The 23,204-nt window shown below is 26.8% G+C and overlaps 1 long non-coding RNA gene across 1 annotated transcript; it reads left to right on the forward strand.

Moving 5' to 3' along the window:
• The first annotated feature begins 12,565 nt into the window (after positions 1–12,565).
• Positions 12,566–15,223, forward strand: LOC110265730 (uncharacterized). The gene is made up of 3 exons (XR_002351979.2): positions 12,566–12,863; positions 12,939–13,096; positions 15,043–15,223. It is a non-coding gene; the product is annotated as an uncharacterized LOC110265730 (long non-coding RNA).
• Positions 15,224–23,204: the final 7,981 nt, after the last annotated feature.

The raw sequence follows: 23,204 nt of genomic DNA on the forward strand, positions 1-23,204 counted from the left end.
AATAATAATAATAATAATAATAATAATATTATTATTATTATTATTATTATTATTATTATACAATTAAATTATAATAATAATGATAATAATAATAACAATAGTAATAATAGTTTTAATAATATTTATAAAAATTAATTTAAATTTTGTCTATTAAAATATTTTCTAACACATAATTTAAATTAATAAAATAAATCATAATTAAATTAAACTTTAATAATCATAAAATTTTATTTAATTATTTTTTTAAAAATATTTTTTTTAAAATAATTAATTATTTAATTTTCAAAAATTCAGGATGTCAGATTTTTTTAAGTATGTTTGTTAAGTATTGACTACAATTTATTAGGATACTTAATTGTCAATAATACAAAAAAAAACATAAATTTTTAATGGGTTTAAATAAGTGTTTTGAAAATCGAACTGGATCGACCAATTTGACCGAATTAACCGAGAACCGGCAGACCGGTGGAACCGGACGATTTTTTAACGGTTTTATAGCTCAGCATATAAGAAGGCTGAGAGCAGCATCCTTCTTAGTTCCCTTCCCTCACACAAAAACGGAACCCTAACCCACTATCCCTCTATCTCTTAGCAACCAGCAGCAGCAGCCACCGCCTCCGTCGCCGTCGAACTCTTCTCGTCAGCCAAAGGGTGCCGTCGCACCGGCAGTGACGGACAGAGGGTCAGATCGAAGTCCTTGGCCGCCGATCCTCTTTTCCTCCATGCGCGTTGCCTCTATACTTGCATGTCGAAGCTCGTTGCCTTCTTCTACTCTTCTCTACATCGTCGTCGTGGTTGTGGACATGCAGATCGAGGAGCTGTCAGTTTGAATCCTATCCTCGTCTCTGTCTCGCCGTTCTACCCTCCCCGGCAAATGAGTTCCGTTCCTCAATCGTCTTGGTCTCTGACACTGTCTCGCCATTCCTCCCTCGTCTTTGTCTCTGTCTCACCATTCCTCCTTCGCTAGCAGTTGAGTTTTGTTCCAACCTCGTCTGTCTCTGTATCTATCTCTGGGTTTTATTATTTTGAGTTTCTATTTTTGTATGATTCTGAAACCGAATAATGTTTATGATTATGAGTATGCATGGCTGAAATCTATGTTTGCTTCCATTTATGTTTGTTCATTTTGTTTTACTGATTCTGAGTTACTGTGATTATTGAGTTGCTATTCTCTGATGATTGAGTTGCTATTCTTTTGTGTTTTTTTTTCTAAGTTAGGGTTTTTGGGGATGTGATTTGCTGAACTTGAATTGTGAGTGTCCTTGGATTGTGAGCGTATCTAAATTTCAATTTCTGATGGTTGAGTTGCTGAATTTTCTGATGCTTTTGTATTTTCTGGCTTGTTTAGTTGTATGTATTTGGATTGGGAGTGATTATTTTGGGTATTTATATTGATCATTTTATTAGAATCTGAGAGTTAATTAGAAATTAAAAATTTTTAATATTTAATTATTTATGCTAATTATTATTTATGTTAATTATTTTAATTATATATTAAATTTTTAATAATTTTATTGTATATTTAATTAAACCGGTCTAACCACGGTGCAATTCTAGTTAAACCATTGAACCATTAAACCAGTTATTTGACTGGTTAATGACCGGTTCGATTTTCGCAACCTTGGTTTAAATGCATTCCAACTTAGAGTAAACTAACTAATTTCACACTCTAATTATCAAAACGTTGACAAAAAGACTTCATTTTTATTAACGACAAAAATATCTTTATAATATTTTAAAACCTATAAAAATATCCAATGTTAAATATATATTCTCAAAAAATTTTTAAAATTGAATTTTAATGAATTTTTGTAAGTATCATTAGAAAAATAAAAAAAATCATACTTAAAATTTGGTGATTTAATGTTAAGTAAATTTTTTTATCAATGGCAAGAATACTTTAAAAAAAAGTTCTAAAGATCGTTTTTTAATCTCGTTTTTTGTATATACTTTATAAATAATTATCTAAATATTTTTACAAAATTTTATATCAAATGCATAAATAGTTTACTAAATACAAAAGTTGTTTCTCATTTTTTAAATAAATAATATTATTTTTTGTTGTTTTTGCAAAATTTTATAATATTTTAAAAATATTTTTATCATTATCAAAAGTGTGAATTATTTTTGTTAGTGTTTTAAAAAATCGAATACAATTTTAGTAATTTACCCTTCAAGTTATTATTTCAGTGCATTTGGATTAACATATTTTTGCAATTGAATTTATTTTACCTGAAATAAGTTGAATTGAAAATACGATTGGGTTTGAAATTAATTATGTAAAATAAAACTCGATTTTATTTAAAATTTGATATAATAATTTTATTTTACATTCTTATTATTTATTTACCATAAAATTTTTTATCACCACAAATAACAATCATCAGATTATTATCAATCGCCACTGACCATTGTCAAATTACCACTGACCACCATCGAATTTTCATCGGGCTGCTGCTAAACTTCATCGAACCATCACTAACCGCCACCAAACTTATAACACATCTTCCCTTCCCCAAAAGAGTAAAATTATTTATATTTTTACACACCAAATCATTTTAAAGTCAACCAAATTATATCTAAAATGAGGAAATTGAGTTTAATTATAATTACAAATCAATTTAATTCCTATTGTTTATCCTTTTCAAATAAGGAATTTTATTTTAAAATCAAATCAACTTCAATTGTGTTTTGTTCGAAACTCATTTTAAATTTTTTTTAATATTCTTAACAACTATCTAATTATTATTCATGTTATACATTATGTGGATACCAAAAATTAGCTAACAATCAACCTAGTTTTATATTTATGATAAAAATACTAAAATATAAAGGTAGTTAGAATTTGTTAATCATAAAAAAAATTTGATTATTCTCGTAGAAAAAAGATTTGATTTTTTTCCATAAAAGATTTGCAATCAAGTAGCATGTGTATTAAAAATCATCCATCAAATCAGTAATTGGTGAAAAAATAGTTGAGGCAATGCCACTCTTATCTGCTCTGTGAAATGAGTTTAAATGTGAAGAGAAAGAAACTAGATGAGAAAAGATGAAGAAGATCAAGAAGAGAAGATAAGTAGAGTAGAAGAGATGTAGGTTCTTGAAATAGAAAGAAAACAGAGTTAATTACGTCTAAAAAACTCTTATATATATCTTCTATATTCACAAATTAATTTACCTATTTTGTAAGTAACTGGTCATAACAAACTTCCCAATCAGTTTCTACAACAATTACACTCTAGCTAACTACTTCCTATCCTAACTAACTCCACGCGCTTTAGTCAGATAATAGTAACTCATATACAATACATGTTAAAATATAAAGCACATACTGAAAATGAATTAAACACAACATGTATAATTATCAATTATATAAGTATCATGTAATTGAATACACGTGTAAATAGGGATGTTCATGGATCGGATCCAATTCGCATATCTGCAGTGTTTATCCGAATCCGATCCAAAAATTGCGAATATGAATCCGATACGTAAGGCTATCGGATCCGATCCAATCTCATCCGCACACTAATCGGATCCGATTGTGGATTTTGTGTAGGTATCTGCATATTTGCGTATCCGCAAAAATAAAGAAATAAATAAGTAAATATTCTTTTTATGTTTTATTTTAACTAATAATTATCTTATATGTTGTATTATTTTAATTTATTATTTAAAAAAAGTAAGTTTTATATTATTTTAAGAGTAAACATATTTAAAAGAATAGAAAAAATAAATTTTATTGATATTTTTTAATAAAAATAAGCTTTTAAAAATATTTTTATATTTTGCGGATATATCGATATCCGATCCGATCTGATTTGCAAATGTGTGGATCGGATCGAATTGGATCCAAGCTTAAAACCTGCGGATATGGGGTTCGATCCGATGATTTTAGTGCGGATCGGATCGAAATTTTGGCCATATCCGATCTGATCCGCGTTCATCCCTACGTATAAAATTACTTTACACTGACAGTACATCAAAATTAAATTTTAATAAAAAATTAATAAAATTTTATAACTTATATAATTATCTTAATAAAACAAATAAATTAATATTAAATTTAAAATTGATTTGAGATCAAATATTAGAGTAATAAATTTTATTTCTAATTTTAAATTACTATTTATGACATATGATTTTATTAATACGGATAAATTATTTTGTGGCACCGAAATGAAATTGAACTTAAAACTAGTATTCAGATTTTCTTAAGTATGTTTGTTAAGTATTGACTACAATTAATTTGGATACTTGTCAATAAAACAAAAAAAAAACATGAATTTTTAATGGAATTAAATGCATTCCAACTTAGAATAAATCACTAATTTCACTCTCTAATTATCAAAACGTTGACAAAAAGACTTCAATTTTATTAACGACAAAAATATCTTTATAATATTTTAAAACATATAAAAATATCCAATGTTAAATATATATTCTCAAAAAATCTTTAAGATTTGAAATTTATTAAATTTTTGCAAGCATCATTAGAAAAAAAAAATCATACTTAAAATTTGGTGATTTAATGTTATGTAGATTTTTTTATCAATAGCAAGAATACTTTAAAAAAAATTTTTAAAGATCAAATTTTTATCTAATTTCTTGTATATACTTTATAAATAATTATCTAAATATTTTTACAAAATTTTATATCAAATGCATAAATAGTTTACTAAATATAAAAGTTGTTTCTCATTTTTTAAATAAATAATATTATTTTTTGTTATTTTTGTCAAATTTTATAATATTTTAAAAATATTTTTATCATTATCAAAAGTGTGAATTACTTTTGTTAGCGTTTTAAAAAATCGAGTACAATTTTAGTAATTTACCCTTCAAACTTATTATTTCAATGCATTTGGATTAACGTATTTTTGCAATTGAATTGACTTTACCTGAAATAAGTTGAATTGAAAATATGATTGGGTTTGAAATTAATTATGTAAAATAAAACTTGATTAGATTTAAAATTTGATATAATAATTTTTTTTTTACATTCTTATCATTTATTTACCATAAAATTTTTTATCACCACTAATAACAATCATCAGATCATTATCAATCGCCACTGACTACCGTCAAATTACCACTGACCACCATCGAACTTTCATCGGGCTGCTGCTAACCTTCATCGAACCATCACTAGCCGCCACCAAACTTATAACACATCTTCTCTTCTCTAAAAAGGTAAAATTATTTATATTTTTATACACCAAATCATTTTAATGTCAACCAAATTATATCTAAAATGAGGGAATTGAATTTAATTATAATTACAAAGTAATTTAATTCCTATTGTTTATCCTTTTCAAATAAGGAATTTTATTTTAAAATCAAATCAATTTCGATTGTGTTGTGTTCGAAGCTCATTTTAATTTTTTTTAACATTCTTAACAACTATCTAATTATTATTCATGTTATATTTTATATGGATACCAAAAATTAGCTAACAATCAACCTAGTTTTATATTTATGATAAAATTACTAAAATATAGAGGTAGTTAAAGTTTGTTTTTCTTATTCATAAAAAAATTTGATTATTCTGATAGAAAAAAGATTTGGTTTTTTTCCATAAAAGATTTGCAATCAAGCAGCGTGTGTATTAAAAATCATCTATCAAATCAGTAATTAGTGAAAAAATAGTAGTTGAGGCAATGCCACTCTCATATGCTCTCTGAAATGAGTTTAGGTGTGAAGAGAAAGAAACTAGATGAGAAAAGATGAAGAAGATCAAGAAGAGAAGATAAGTAGAGTAGAAGAGATGCAGGTTCTTGAAATAGAAATAAAACGGAGTTAATTACGTCTAGCAAACTCTTATATATATCTTCTATATTCACAAATTAATTTACCTACTTTGTAAGTAACTGGTCATAACAAACTTCCTAATCAGTTTCTACAACAATTACACTCTAGCTAACTACTTCCTATCATAACTAACTCCATGCGCTTTAGTCAGATAATAGTAACTCATATACAATACATGTTAAAATATAAAGCACATACTGAAAATGAAAAACACAACATGTATAATTATCAATTATATAAGTATTATGTCATTGAGGAATTATTGTGCTATAAGAGATTTAGTTTTTAAATTTTAATGTTAAAAAAAAATAATTTGAGTAGTGCGTAAATGAGAAAATTAATTTGTGGGGATTTCAAACTGTCACAAAAGTGATTTAAAATTGGCACAAACACCAGTATAAAACTCCCACTAAACACACACAAAACCTCCACTGAATAGATCATGGAGGTTTTTAAAAACCCCATAAAAGACCTCGTGGCACATCAAATTTTGGAGATTTTAGAAACCCCCAAAAACCATTTGGTGGGGGTTATAAACCTCCACAAATAAGAAAAAAACCTCCACAAATAAATAAAAACCTTGTAGTGACAGTGTTTATCCGAATCCGATCCAAAAATTGCGGATATGAATCTGATACGCAAGACTATCGGATCCGATCCAATCTCATCTGCACACTAATCGGATCCGATGGCGGATTTTGTGTAGGTATACGCATATCCGCGTATCCGGAAGAATAAAGAAATAAATAAGTAAATGTTCTTTTTATGTTTTATTTTAACTAATAATTATCTTATATGTTGTATTATTTTAATTTATTATTTTAAAAAAAGTAAATTTTATATTATTTTAAGAGTAAACATATTTAAAAGAATTGAAAAAATGAATTTTACTGATATTCTTTTAATAAAAATAAGCTTTTAAAAATATTTTTATATTTTGCGGATATATCCGATATCCGATCCGATCTGATTCGCAAATGTGCGGATCGGATCGGATCCAAGCTTAAAACCTGCGGATATGGGATTCGATCCGATGATTTTAGTGCTGATCGGATCGAAATTTTGGCCATATCCGATCCGATCTGCGTTCATCCATACGTATAAAATTACTTTACACTGACAGTACATCAAAATTAAATTTTAATAAAAAATTAATAAAATTTTATCAGTTATATAATTCTCTTAATAGAATAAATAAAAATAATATTAAATTTAAAATTGATTTGAGATCAAATATTAGAGTAATAAATTTTAATTTTAATTTTAGATTACTATTTATGACATATGATTTTATTAATACTCATAAATTATTTTGTGGCACCCAAATGAAATTGAACTTAAAACTAGTATTCAGATTTTCTTAAGTATGTTTGTTAAGTATTGACTACAATTAATTAGGATACTTGTCAATAATACAAAAAAACATAAATTTTTAATGGAATTAAATGCATTCCAACTTAGAGTAAATTGCTAATTTCACTTTCTAATTATCAAAACGTTGACAAAAAAGACTTTATTTTTATTAACGACAAAATTATCTTTATAATATTTTAAAACGTATAAAAATATCCAATATTAAATATATATTCTCAAAAAATCTTTAAAAATTGAATTTTCTTAAATTTATACAAGTATCATTAGAAAAATAAAAAAATTTATACTTAAAATTTGATGATTTAATGTTAAGTAGATTTTTTTATCAATAGCAAGAATTTTTTAAAAAAAGTTTTTAAAGATCGAATTTTTATCTGGTTTTTTGTATATACTTTATAAATAATTATCTAAATATTTTTACAAAACTTTAGTTCAAATGCATAAATAGTTTACAAAATACAAAAGTTATTTCTCACTTTTTAAATAAATAATATTATTTTTTGTTATTTTTGCCAAATTTATAATATTTTGAGAATATTTTAATCATTATCAAAAGTGTGAATTATTTTTGTTAGCGTTTAAAAAAATAGAGTACAATTTTAATAATTTACCCTTCAAACTTATTATTTCAATGGATTTGGATTAACATATTTTTGCAATTAAATTGATTTTACCTGAAATAAATTGAATTTAAAATATACTATTGGGTTTGAAATTAATTATGTAAAATAAAACTTGATTTCATTTAAAATTTGATATAATAATTTTATTTTACATTCTTATCATTTATTTATCATTACTAACTGCCACCAAACTTATACAACATCTTCGCTTCTCCAAAAGGGTAAAATTATTTATATTTTTACATACCAAATCATTTTAATGTTAACCAAATTATATCTAAAATGAAGGAATTTGAGTTTAATTATATTTAGAAATCAATTTAATTTCTATTGTTTATCCTTTTAATATAAGGAATTTGATTTTAAAATCAAATCAATTTTAATTCTGTTGTGTTCAAAACTCATTTCAAGAAATTTTCTTTAATATTCATAACAATTATCTAATTATTATTCATGTTATACTTTATATGGATACCAAAAATTAGCTAACAATCAACCAAGTTTTATATTTTTCATAAAAATACTAAAATATAGAGGTAGTTAGAGTTCGTTATTCATAAAAAAAATTGATTTTACTGGTAGAAAAAGATTTGATTTTTTTCCATAAAAAGTTTGCAATCAAGTAGCATGTGTATTAAAAACCATCCATCAAATTAGTAACTGATGAGAAAATAATAGTTGAGGCAAAGCCACTCTCGTCAGCATTGTGAAATGAGTTTAGGTGTGAAGAGAAAGAAACTAGATAAGAAAAGATCAAGAAAATCAAGATAGAGAAGATGAGTAGAGTACAAGAAATGCAGGTTCTTAAAATGGAAATAAAAGAAAAAATGTGTCATTTCTTATTCGCATAACTGAAAAATGGAGTTAATTACAGCTAGCAAACTCTTATATATATCTCCTATATTCACAAATTAATTTACCTATTTTATAAGTAACCGGTCATAACAAACTTCCTAATCAGTTTCTACAACAATTACACTCTAGCTAACTACTTCCTATCCTAACTAACTCCACGCGCTTTAGTCAGATAATAGTAACTCATATACAATACATGTTAAAATATAAAGCACATACTGAAGATGAATTAAACACAACAAGTATAATTACTTATATAATTATCACTTATATAAGTATTACGTAATTGAATACACGTGTAACTAGGGATGTTCATGGATTGGATCCAATCTGCATATCCGCGGTATATATCCGAATCCGATATGAAAATTTCGGATATGAATCCGATCTGCAAGGCTATCGGATCCGATCCGATCCGATTTGCATACTAATCGGATCGGATTGCAGATTTTGTGTAGATATCCACATATCCGATCAGCATATCTGCGTATCCTGAAAAATAAAGAAATAAATAGGTAAATATTCTTTATATTTTATTTTAACTAATAATTATCATATATGTTGTATTATTTTAATTTATTATTGAAAAAAGTATGTTTTATTTATTTTAAGAGTAAACATATTTAAAAGAATAGAAAAAATAAATTTTATTGATATTTTTTAATAAAAATAAGCTTTTAAAAATATTTTTATATTTACGGATATATCCTATATCTGATATCCAATCCGATCCGCAAATGTGCGGATCGGATCGGATCGAAGTTTAAAAACTGCGGATATGGGATCCGATCCGATATTTTAGTGCGAATCAGATAAAAATTTTGACCATATTTGATCTGATCCAATCCGCGTTCATCCCTACGTATAAAATTATTTTACACTGACACTACATCAAAATTAAATTTTAATAAAAAGTTAATAAAATTTTATCACTTATATAATTATCTTATTAAAATAAATAAAAATAATATTAAATTTAAAATTGATTTGAGATCAAATATTAGAGAAATAAATTTTATTTCTAATTTTAAATTACTATTTATGACATATAATTTTATTAATACTGATAAATTATTTTGTGGACTGAAATGAAATTGAACTTAAAACTAGTACTCAGATTTGCTTAAGTATGTTCTTTAAGAATTGACTACAATTAATTAGCATACTTGTCAATAATACAAAAAAAACATAAATTTTTAATGGGATCGAATGCATTTCAATTTAGAGTAAATCACTAATTTCACACTCTAATTAGCAAAACATTGACAAAAAAATTTCATTTTTATTAACGACAAAAATATCTTTATAATATTTTAAAATATATAAAAATATCCAATATTAAATATATTTTCTAAAAAAATCTTTGAAAACTGAATTTTATTAAATTTTTGCAAGCATCATTAGAAAAAAAATATACTTAAAATTTGGTGATTTAATGTTATGTAGATTTTTTTATAAATAGCAAGAGTACTTTAAAATTTTTTTCTAAAGATTGAATTTTTATGGCTTTTTGTATATACTTCATAAAAAATTTACTAAATATTTTTACAAAATTTTAGATCAAATGCATAAATAATTTACTAAATACATAATTTTCTTCTCACTTTTTAAATAAAAAATATTATTTTTTGCTATTTTTGCCAAATTTTATAATATTTTGAGAATATTTTTATTGTTATCAAAAGTTTGGATTATTTTTGTTAGCATTTTAAAAAAATCGAGTACAATTTTGACAATTTACCCTTCAAACTTATTATTTCAATGCATTTAGTTTGAAATATTTTTGCAATTGAATCGATTTTACCTAAAATAAATTGAATTGGAAATATACTATTGGGTTTGAAATTAATTATGTAAAATAAAACTTGATTTCATTTAAAATTTGATGTAATAATTTTATTTTACATTCTTATCATTTATTTACCATAAAATTATTTATCACCACTAATAACAATCGTCAGATCATTACTAATCGAAACCCGATCATTACTAATCGAAACCCGACCACCGTCAAATTACCATTGACCTCTATCTAACTTCCATCGGGCTGCTGCTAAACTTCATCGAACCATCACTAACCGCCACCAACCTTATACCACATCTTTCCTTCTCTAAAAGAGTAAAATTATTTATATTTTTACACACCAAATCATTTAAATATCAACCAAATTATATCTAAAATGAAGGAATTCGAGTTTAATTATAATTACAAATTAATTTAATTCCTATTGTTTATCCTTTTCAAATAAGGAATTTGATTTTAAAATCAAATCAATTTCAATTGTGTTGTGTTCAAAACTCATTTTAAGAAATTTCTTTAATATTCTTAACAACTATCTAATTATTATTCATGTTATACATTATATTGATACAAAAAATTAGCTAACAATCAACCTAGTTTTATATTTATCATAAAAATACTAAAATATAGAGGTAGTTAGAGTTTGTTATTCATAAAAAGATTTGATTATTCCGATCCGATCCGCGTTTATTCCTACGTATAAAATTACTTTACACTGACAGTACATCAAAATTAAATTTTAATAAAAAATTAATAAAATTTTATCACTTATAAAATTATCTTAATAGAATAAATAAAAATAATATTAAATTTAAAATTGATTTGAGATCAAATATTAGAGTAATAAATTTTAGAGAAAATGACAAATAGGTCCCTGACCTTTTGTCCCGCAGACATTTTCGTTCCTGACCATTGAAAAATACTTTTAAGTCCTTGACCTTCACAAAACTTGGACGGATCAGTCCCTGACGGAGGCATTTGGACAGATCAGTCCTTGACGGAGGCATTTGGACGGAGGGACTGATCCGTGTGAAGGTCAGGGACTTAAAAGTATTTTTCAATGGTCAGAGACGAAAATGTCCGCGCGGCAAAAGGTGAGGGACCTATTTGTCCTTTTCTCTAAATTTTATTTTTAATTTTAGATTACTATTTATGACATATGATTTTATTAATACTCATAAATTATTTTGTGGCACCGAAATGAAATTGAACTTAAAACTAGTATTCAGATTTTCTTAAGTATGTTTGTTAAGTATTGACTACAATTAATTAGGATACTTGTCAATAATACAAAAAAACATAAATTTTTAATGGAATTAAATGCATTCCAACTTAGAGTAAATCGCTAATTTCACTTTCTAATTATCAAAACGTTGACAAAAAAAGACTTTATTTTTATTAACGACAAAATTATCTTTATAATATTTTAAAACGTATAAAAATATCCAATATTAAATATATATTCTCAAAAAATCTTTAAAAATTGAATTTTATTAAATTTATACAAGTATCATTAGAAAAATAAAAAAATTCATACTTAAAATTTGATGATTTAATGTTAAGTAGATTGTTTTATCAATAGCAAGAATTTTTTAAAAAAAGTTTTTAAAGATTGAATTTTTATCTGGTTTTTTGTATATACTTTATAAATAATTATCTAAATATTTTTACAAAACTTTAGTTCAAATGCATAAATAGTTTACAAAATACAAAAGTTGTTTCTCACTTTTTAAATAAATAATATTATTTTTTGTTATTTTTTCCAAATTTTATAATATTTTGAGAATATTTTTATCATTATAAAAAATGTGAATTATTTTTGTTAGCGTTTTATGTAAACCCGCTAAAATCGGTAAATAATTAGTCAATAATTTGAATTTTAATTAGGAAAATTAAAAATACAAAACTAATATCAAAATAGGATAGAGCTCGTCAAAACGAGAATTTCGACACTAATTTCAAAGAATTCGGCCAAAAATTGGACCGAACAGACCGAATCGGTCGAACCGGACCGAACCGGGCCCGTGGGCCCAACCGTTCCATTTAAATGAAATGAGCTCAGCTCATTCTTCTTGTTCTTCTTCTTCAAAGAAGAATCGTGCAGCATGCAAAAAAAGAAAGGGGGAAGAGGGTTCTAAACCCTTGGCATAACTTCAATCCTCCGTAACTTTCAATCCGGAGCTCCGATTGACGAGCCGTTTGCGGCCACGCGTTCGTCTCAGAGTTCTCTTCAATTCTATCCAAACAAAAAGATATTTCTCTCTCTAATTCGTGCCCAGAATTCTGTTTCCCCTTTATGTACGAAATTGGCTTGAGCTTTGAGAGATTTTGATGATTTTGGTGGTTTAGGTGCAATCTAATATTGGATAATTATTGGATTATACTCCAATCATCGATGGGTAAGGTGAGGAAACTCTAGCTCAATCTTGTATTTATAATGGAAAAACTAAAATTGGAACTTGTATATGTATTAGGTGTAGATTAAGCGGATATATATGCTTCAGAATTGAATTGGGAGCACTTGGAGGCTTATTGGTGATCAAGGCTTCTTTTGGGGCTGTTTTAATTGAGCTTAGAGGGCTGTAATTTGTGTTGTGAGGCTGCCTTGGGTAAATCTAAGTGATCGGCCAAGGTATGGTTTAAGTTTCGTACGTTTAATATTTATGTTGTTGTGAAAACTTAGGTTAGAGGAACCATAAGATAAGTTGAATTTGTTAATTGCATTTAATGAGTAATTTTGCAATGTTGTTGGAATAAATTGTTGATGAATATATATTGAAATTATGAGGTATTGAGGTTATTAATTTTATGCTCTTGAACTTGCTTATGATGGGTTGCGTTGATGTTGATATATATTGATGGATTAAGATTGGTATTTGTTAACAAATAGTTGTTATGTGAGTTGATGGAATAATGTGTATGAGGGGTTGAATTATGTTAATGGAATTTAATTGTTATATGTTGATAGAGGGTTGATAAATATATGATGAAGGGTGGTATAGGTGAAGAGTTGTTATAAATAAAAAAGGGGTTATTGATGTATGAGGTAAATGTTGTTATTTAATAATGATCAAGATTTGTTGAGTTGGTTAAAGGTTATATTGGCAATGGTTGTTGATGAATTGGGTTGACATGGTATCATAATGCAAATTTTAATGGTAAGAAACTTATAAGTCGATGAAAATGAGGTTTGGTTGGGAATTGGTTAAAAACTAGTTTTTGATGAATTTTGGAAGTCCATAATTTACTCCTCAAATTTTGGATTGAGTTGTGGTTTGTTGCAAATGAAAGATGGTTTTGTAAATTTTTAAACGATATCAATTTTGTGAAAAATGAAATTTTGAGGAGAAAGTTATGGATAATGGAAATTTGATACATGAAACTGTGAAGTAGGGGTTAAAATCTGGTTGCTGCAAGCTTTCAAGGCATTCTGCCAAATTTTTTTGGAAAAACGCTCATCCACGCGTACGCGTGGCGTGGAATTTTGGCGACGCATGCGCGAGAAGCATGGGTACGCGTGTGTGCATATTCATGCGTACGCATGACTCACGCGTACACGTGACTTGATGTACGCTCCACGTGTACGCATGGCCTACGCGTACGCGTGGAAGCTGCCTACTGCAAAAACCGGTTTTGACTATTTTAAACCAAATTTTCCACTTCTAAACCTCTATTTTCTTCCCTTTAAGGCTTAAAGTATGGTTCTAGGTCTAGTAGATAAAAGAAGCTAGGAAAATAAGATAACTTGAGGGTGAAAAAAGTTGTAAATGGTGGCTTTTATGGAGAAAATAAGAATGTTAACGAAATTTAATGCTAAGGCTTGATATTTGATGATGTACTGATAATAATTTCAATGGCTTATGAATAATGATATCTGAGATACGAGTTTTCCTGGGTAAAAACCGTGGCTCGCCACCACGTGTTCCAGGTTGAACCTCGATACTATATTGACCCTACGTCGTAAGGGTGACCGGGCACGTATAAATTCCCGGGTATGAATAGCCCTCATTGAGTGATTTTATGGTAAATGAATGTGAACTCTATGCATATACTCTTGGGGATGCGCAACGGGGGACAGTCTAAGATTTTCGGACTTGTCGGGTTGGCTGGATAACCGACAGATGGGCCCCATCAGGCATAGGACAGGCATGCATCATATGCACTTGTTGTTTGTTTTGATTGCCATGTATTTCCTGGGTTTTCCTAATTGATATGTACCACCTGCTACCTGTTATATTTGCTACTTGCACTATTTGCTCATTACTTGTCCGTGAACTTGTTTGGTTACTTACTTACTTGTTTCTGCTGCATTGCGGATGATGGAGGGATGGAGGAAAAAGGGGAAATAGTTTGGTGTTAGGATAGGTTTGGAATTGAGTAAGTTAGGTATTAGGTTAAGCAGATTTAGAACACCTACCCCTGTTTATGGCTTCTGTTTAGTAATTAAGTTGGATAACTAAATAACCGAGTTCTAGGATTGCCTATGGCATTCTCAGGACCTTATTTATTATACGCGTGGCACTTTTACCATGCTGAGAACCTCCGATTCTCATCCCATATTGTGTTGTTATTTTTCAGATGCAGGTCGAGAGGCTCCTCGCTAGGCGTCTGGATCCTTGGAAGCAAAGTAGTCCTTGGGAGTATTTTGATTTTCTATTTGTATATATGTATATATGTATTGAATTAGCTTACTCTCCAAGTAACTTGTATATGCTGCTCCTCTTAGAGGTTGAGGGAGAGATAGGAGTTTATTTTAGTATATTTTGGGGATATTTATGTATGTTTATATATATATATATATATATCTTCTGGCCAGCCTTAGCTTCGCAGGCTGAGTCAGGGGCTAGTTATGCTGTTTCCTTGGCTTTCCTTTACTCTTTTGCTTATCTTTATCTTTTCTCGATTAGGTTTTTTAGCACGCAAGTAATCTCTTCTTTTGAGCGTTGCGCTTTTCATTTTGCGATTCTTGCTTTCCCATTTTGTTTCAAGGCTCCTAGTATATTATCCTCTTCTCTATTATGTATTTATTTTGCTGTTTAGAGGTCCGTAATATCACACTACCTCTATTCTACAACTTAAGCATAAAATTCTGTGTAATAGGGTGTTACATTTTAAAAAATCGAGTACAATTTTAATAATTTACCCTTCAAACTTATTATTTCAATGCATTTGGATTAACATATTTTTGCAATTGAATTGATTTTACCTGAAATAAATTGAATTGAAAATATGCTATTGGGTTTGAAATCAATTACGTAAAATAAAACTTGATTTCATTTAAAATTTGATATAACAATTTTATTTTACATTCTTATCATTTATTTACCATTACTTACCGCCACCAAACTTATACCACGTCTTTCCTTCTCTAAAAGGGTAAAATTATTTATATTTTTACATATCAAACCATTTTAATGTCAACCAAATTATATCTAAAATGAAGGAATTTGAGTTTAATTATATTTACAAATCAGTTTAATTTCTATTGTTTATCCTTTTCAAATAAGAAATTTGATTTTAAAATAAAATCAATTTTAATTCTGTTGTGTTCGAACTCATTTCAAGAAATTTTCTTTAATATTCATAATAACTATCTAATTATTATTCATGTTATACTTTATATGAATACCAAAAATTAGCTAACAATCAACCTAGTTTGATATTTATCATAAAAATACTAAAATATAGAGGTAGTTAGAGTTCTTTATTCATAAAAAAATTGATTATTCTAGTAGAAAAAGATTTGATTTTTTTCCATAAAAAGTTTGCAATCAAGTAGCATGTGTATTAAACATCATCCATCAAATCAGTAGTAACTGATGAAAAAATAATAGTTGAGGCAAAGTCACTCTCGTCAGCACTGTGAAATGAGTTTAGGTGTGAAGAGAAAGAAACTAGATGAGAAAAGATCAAGAAGATCAAGAAGAGAAGATGAGTAGAGTAGAAGAGATGCAGGTTCTCAAAATAGAAATAAAAGAGAGAATGTGCTATTTCTTATTCACATAAATGAAAAACGGAGTTAATTACACCTAGCAAACTCTTATATATCTCTCCTATATTCACAAATTAATTTACCTATTTTATAAGTAATTGGTCATAACAAACTTCCTAATTAGTTTCTACAACAATTACACTCTAGCTAACTACTTCCTATCCTAACTAACTCCACGCGCTTTAGTCAGATAATAGTAACTCATATACAATACATGTTAAAATATAAAGCACATACTGAAGATGAATTAAACACAACAAGTATAATTACTTATATAATTATCACTTATATAAGTATTACGTAATTGAATACACGTATAACTAGGAATGTTCATGGATTGGATCTAATCCGTATATTCGTGCTTTTTATCCGAATCCAATCTGAAAATTTCGAATATGAATCTGATCCGCAAGGCTATCGGATCCGATCCGATCCGATTCGCATACTAATCGGACCGGATTCCGGATTTTGTGTAGGTATCCACATATCCGATCCGCATATCCGCGTATCCGCAAAAATAAAGAAATAAATAAGTAAATATTCTTTTTATATTTTATTTTAACTAATAATTATCATATATGTTGTATTATTTTAATTTATTATTTAAAAAAGTATATTTTATATTATTTTAAGAGTAAACATATTTAAAGGAATAGGAAAAATAAATTTTATTGATATTTTTTTAATAAAAATAAGCTTTTAAAAATATTTTTATATTTACGAATATATATGATATCCGATCCGATCCGCAAATGTGCGGATCGGATCGGATCGAAACTTAAAAACTATGGATATGGGATCCAATCCGATGATTTTAGTGCAGATCGGATCAAAATTTTGGCCATATCCGATCTGATCCGATCTGCGTTCATCCCTACGTATAAAATTACTTTACACTGACAGTACATCAAAATTAAATTTTAATAAAAAATTAATAAAATTTTATCAGTTATATAATTATCTTAATAAAAAAATAAAAATAGTATAAAATTTAAAAATGATTTGAGATAAAATATTAGAGAAATAAATTTTATTTTTAATTTTAAATTTCTGTTTATGACATATGATTTTATTAATACTGATAAATTATTTTGTGGAACTGAAATGAAATTGAACTTAAAACTAGTATTCAGATTTTCTTAAGTATGTTTGTTAAGAATTGACTACAATTAATTAGGATATTTGTCAATAATACAAAAAAAACATAAATTTTTAATGGGATTGATGCATTCCAACTTAGAGTAAATCACTAATTTCACACTCTAATAATCAAAACGTTGACAAAAAGGATTTTAATTTTATTAACGACAAAAATATCTTTATAATATTTTAAAATGTATAAAAATATCCAATATTAAATATATATTCTAAAAAAATTTTTGAAAATTGAATTTTATTGAATTTTCGCAAGCATCATTAGAAAAAAAACATACTTAAAAATTTGCTGATTTAATGTTAAGTAGATTTTTTAATCATTAGCAAGAGTACTTTAAAATTTTTTTCTAAAGATCGAATTTTTATATGGCTTTTTGTATATACTTTATAAAAAATTATCCAAATATTTTTACAAAATTTTAGATCAAATGCATAAATAGTTTACTAAATACAAAAGTTTTTTCTCACTTTTTAAATAAAAAATATTATTTTTTGCTATTTTTGCTAAATTTTATAATATTTTGAGAATATTTTTATCGTTATCAAAAGTTTGGATTATTTTTGTTAGTGTTTTGAAAAAATCGAGTACAATTTTGATAATTTACCCTTTAAACTTATTATTTCAATGCATTTGGTTTAAAATATTTTTGCAATTGAATCGATTTTACCTGAAACAAATTGAACTGGAAATATACTATTGGGTTTGAAATTAATAATGTAAAATAAAACTTGATATCATTTAAAATTTGATATAATAATTTTATTTTACATTCTTGTCATTTGTTTATCATAAAATTATTTATCACCACTAATAACAATCGTTAAATCATTACTAATCGTCACCGACCACCGTCAAATTACCACTGACCTCCATTGAACTTCCATCAGGTTGCTGCTAAACTTCATCGAACCATCACTAACCGCCACCAAAACTTATACCACATCTTCCTTTCTCCAAAAGAGTAAAATTATTTATATTTTTACACAGTAAATCATTTAAATATCAACCAAATTATATCTAAAATGAAGAAATTTGAGTTTAATTATAATTACAAATGAGTTTAATTCTTATTGTTTATCCTTATCAAATAAGGAATTTGATTTTAAAATCAAATCAATTTCAATTGTGTTGTGTTCGAAACTCATTTTAAGAAATTTTTTTAATATTCTCTACAACTATCTAATTATTATTCATGTTATACATTATATGGATACCAAAAATTAGCTAACAATATACCTAGTTTTATATTTATCATAAAAATACTAAAATATAGAGGTAGTTAGAGTTCGTTATTCATAAAAAAAATTTGATTATTCTAGTAGAAAAAAGATTTGATTTTTTTTTCATAAAAGATTTCCAATCAAGTAGCGTGTGTGTTAAAAATCATCTATCAAATCAGTAATTGATGAAAAAATAGTAGTTGAGACAATGCCACTCTCATCAGCTCTGTGAAATGAGTATAGGTGTGAAGAGAAAGAAACTAGATGAGAAACTCTTATATATATCTCCTATATATAAGAAACTCTTATATATATCTCCTATATTCACAAATTAATTTACCTATTTTGTAAGTAATTGGTCATAACAAACTTCCTAATCAGTTTCTACGACAATTACACTCTAGCTAACTACATCCTATCCTAACTAACTCCACGCGCTTTAGTAAGATAATAGTAACTCATATACAATACATGTTAAAATATAAAGCACATACTGAAAATGAATTAAACACAACATGTATAATTATCAATTATATAAGTATTATGTAATTGAATACACGTGTAAATAGAGATGTTCATGGATCGGATCTAATCCGCATATCCGCGGTGTTTATCCGAATTCGATCCAAAAATTGCGGATATAAATCCGATACGCAAGGCTATCAGATCCGATCCAATCTCATCCGCACACTAATCGGATCATATTGCGGATTTTGTGTAGGTATCGCATATCCGCGTATCCGCAAAAATAAATAAATAAATAAATAAATGTTCTTTTTATGTTTTATTTTAAATAATAATGATCATATATGTTGTATTATTTTAATTTATTATTTTAAAAAAAGTATGTTTTATATTATTTTAAGAGTAAACATATTTAAAAGAATAGAAAAATGAATTTTATTGATTTTTTAATAAAAATAAACTTTTAAAAACATTTTTATATTTTGCGGATATATCCGATATCCGATCCGATCTGATTCGCAAATGTGCAGATCGGATCGGATCTAAGCTTAAAACCTGCGGATATGGGATTCGATCCGATGATTTTAGTTCGGATCGGATCGAAATTTTGGCCATATCCGATCTGATCCGCGTTCATCCTTACGTATAAAATTATTTTACACTGACATTACATCAAAATAAAATTTTAATAAAAAATTAATACAATTTTATCACTTATATAATTATCTTAATAAAATAAATAAAAATAATATTAAATTTAAAATCGATTTGAGATCAAATATTAGAGTAATAAATATTATTTCTAATATTAAATTACTGTTTATGACATATGATTTTATTAATACTGATAAAATATTTTATGGCACCGAAATGAAATTGAACTTAAAACTAGTATTCAGATTTTCTTAAGTATGTTTGTTAAGTATTGGCTACAATTAATTAGGATACTTGTCAATAATACAAAAAAAAAAAACATAAATTTTTAATGGAATTAAATGCATTCCAACTTAGAGTAAATCACTAATTTCACTTTATAATTATCAAAACGTTGACAAAAAGACTTCATTTTTATTAACGACAAAAATATATTTATAATATTTTAAAACGTATAAAAATATCCAATGTTAAATATATATTCTCAAAAAATCTTTAAAAATTGAATTTTATAAAATTTTTGCAAGCATAATTAGAAAAATAAAAAAATCATACTTAAAATTTGGTGATTTAATGTTAAGTAGATTTTTTTATCAATAGTAAGAATACTTTAAAAAATATTTTTAAAGATCGAATTTTTATTTGGTTTTTTGTATATACTTTATAAATAATCATCTAAATATTTTTACAAAATTTTAGTTCAAATGCATAAATAGTATACTAAATACAAAAGTTGTTTCTCACTTTTTAAGTAAATAATATTATTTTTTTGTTAATTTTGCCAAATTTTATAATATTTTGAGAATATTTTTATCATTATGAAAAGTGTGAATTATTTTTGTTAGCATTTTAAAAAATCGAGTACAATTTTAATAATTTACCCTTCAAACTTATTATTTCAATGCATTTGGATTAACATATTTTTGCAATTGAATTGATTTTACCTGAAATAAATTGAATTGAAAATATACTATTGAGTTTGAAATTAATTATGTAAAATAAAACTTGATTTCATTTAAAATTTGTTATAATAATTTTTTTTACATTCTTATTATTTATTTACCATCACTAACCGCCACCAAACTTATACCACATCTTCCCTTTTTCAAAAGGGTAAAATTATTTATATTTTTACATACCAAATCATTTTAATGTCAACCAAATTATATCTAAAATGAAGGAATTTGAGTTTAATTATATTTACAAATCAATTTAATTTCTATTGTTTATCCTTTTCAAATAAGGAATTTGATTTTAAAATCAATTCAATTTTAATTCTGTTGTGTTCGAAACTCATTTCAAGAAAATTTCTTTAATATTCATAACAACTATCTAATTATTATTCATGTTATACTTTACATGGATACCAAAAATTAGCTAACAATCAACCTAGTTTTATATTTATCATAAAAATACTAAAATATAGAGGTAGTTAGAGTTCGTTATTAATAAAAAATGAGTAGAGTAGAAGAGATGCAGGTTCTTAAAATAGAAATAAAAGAGAGAATGTGTTATTTCTTATTCACATAACTGAAAAACGGAGTTAATTACAACTAGCAAACTCTTATATATATCTCCTATATTCACAAATTAATTTACCTATTTTATAAGTAACTGGTCATAACAAACTTCCTAATAAGTTTTTACAACAATTACACTCTAGCTAACTACTTCCTATCCTAACTAACTCCACGCGCTTTTGTCAGATAATAGTAACTCATATACAATACATGCTAAAATATAAAGCACATACTGAAGATGAATTAAACACAACATGTATAATTACTTATATAATTATCACTTATATAAGTATTATGTAATTGAATACACGTGTAACTAGGGATGTTCATGGATCAGATCCAATCCGTATTTCCACGGGGTTTATCCGAATCCAATCTGCAAGGCTATCAAATCAGATCCGATCCGATTCAGATACTAATAGGATCGGATTGCGGATTTTGTGTAGGTATCCGTATATCCGATCCGCATATCCGCTTATCCGCAAAAATAAAGAAATAAATAAGTAAATATTCTTTTTATATTTTATTTTAACTAATAATTATCATATATGTTGTATTATTTTAATTTATTATTTAAAAAATATGTTTTATATTATTTTAAGAGTAAATATATTTAAAAGAATAAAAAAAATGAATTTTATTGATATTTTTTATTAAAAATAAGCTTTTAAAAATATTTTTATATTTACGAATATATCCGATATCCGATCCGATCCGCAAATGTGCGGATCGGATTGGATCGAAGCTTAAAAACTGCGGATATATGATCCGATCCGATGATTTTAGTGCGGATCGGATAAAAATTTTGGCCATATCCGATCCGATCCGATCCGCGTTCATCCCTACGTTAAAAATTACTTTACACTGACAGTATGTAACAGCCTACCACACAGAGCCTTATGCTTAAGTCATAAGACAGAGGTGGCAAGGTATTACGACCTCTAAAAATGAAATTTAGTACGTATAGTATTGTGAAGAATGTTTATAACTAGGAGCCTTTTGAAGAAAAAAGGGAGAAAACAAAACCGTTAAATAGAAAATCGTAACACTCCGATCGATAACGTAACAAAACAGATAAGGGATAAACCAACTCGAGAATATATATAAAGAGTGCCAAAAACACAAATATCCAAACCTCAGGATCTGGTTGTGAAGGAAGCCGGTCCGAGCATAGAAGTGTATACAAGTATATATATATAGCAAGGAACCCAAAGGAAACCCAAAGGGTGAAATACAAAACCTATTCTCCAAAGCAACCTCTAAGAGGAGTCAAACAGTATATCTATACATTATTTAGTGGAGATAAAAGTATCTAAGTAAAAACATAAGACTAAAAATCAAGTCCCGAGAACCAAGGATCTTCGCTAATCCAGAAGTCTCCAGCATGTCTCAGCGAGAAGCATCACGTCCTGCATCTGAAAACCACAAAATCCGCATGGGTGAGAACCGGAGGTTCTCAGTATGGTAACAGTACCCACATATCTAACATGTAATGTCCTGGAAAAGCCGAAGGCAATCCTAGAACTTCCACCAAATAAAATCAAAGCTTATAAACAAGCTAAACTATAAATGACAACTGACTAAAGATCTTCAGTCTAACTAACATTCCCCTTTCCAAATCCTGCAGATCTCCCAACCACCAACAGTAATATAATATGGCAAACACAATTATATCAGACAAGAAGATATACAGATAGGAAGTAGATATGACATTTAGACAATTAGCAGGTAAT

This window comes from Arachis ipaensis, chromosome B8 (genome assembly GCF_059453495.1).
Source record: "Arachis ipaensis isolate K30076 ecotype BB chromosome B8, ASM5945349v1, whole genome shotgun sequence".
NCBI lineage: Eukaryota > Viridiplantae > Streptophyta > Magnoliopsida > Fabales > Fabaceae > Arachis > Arachis ipaensis.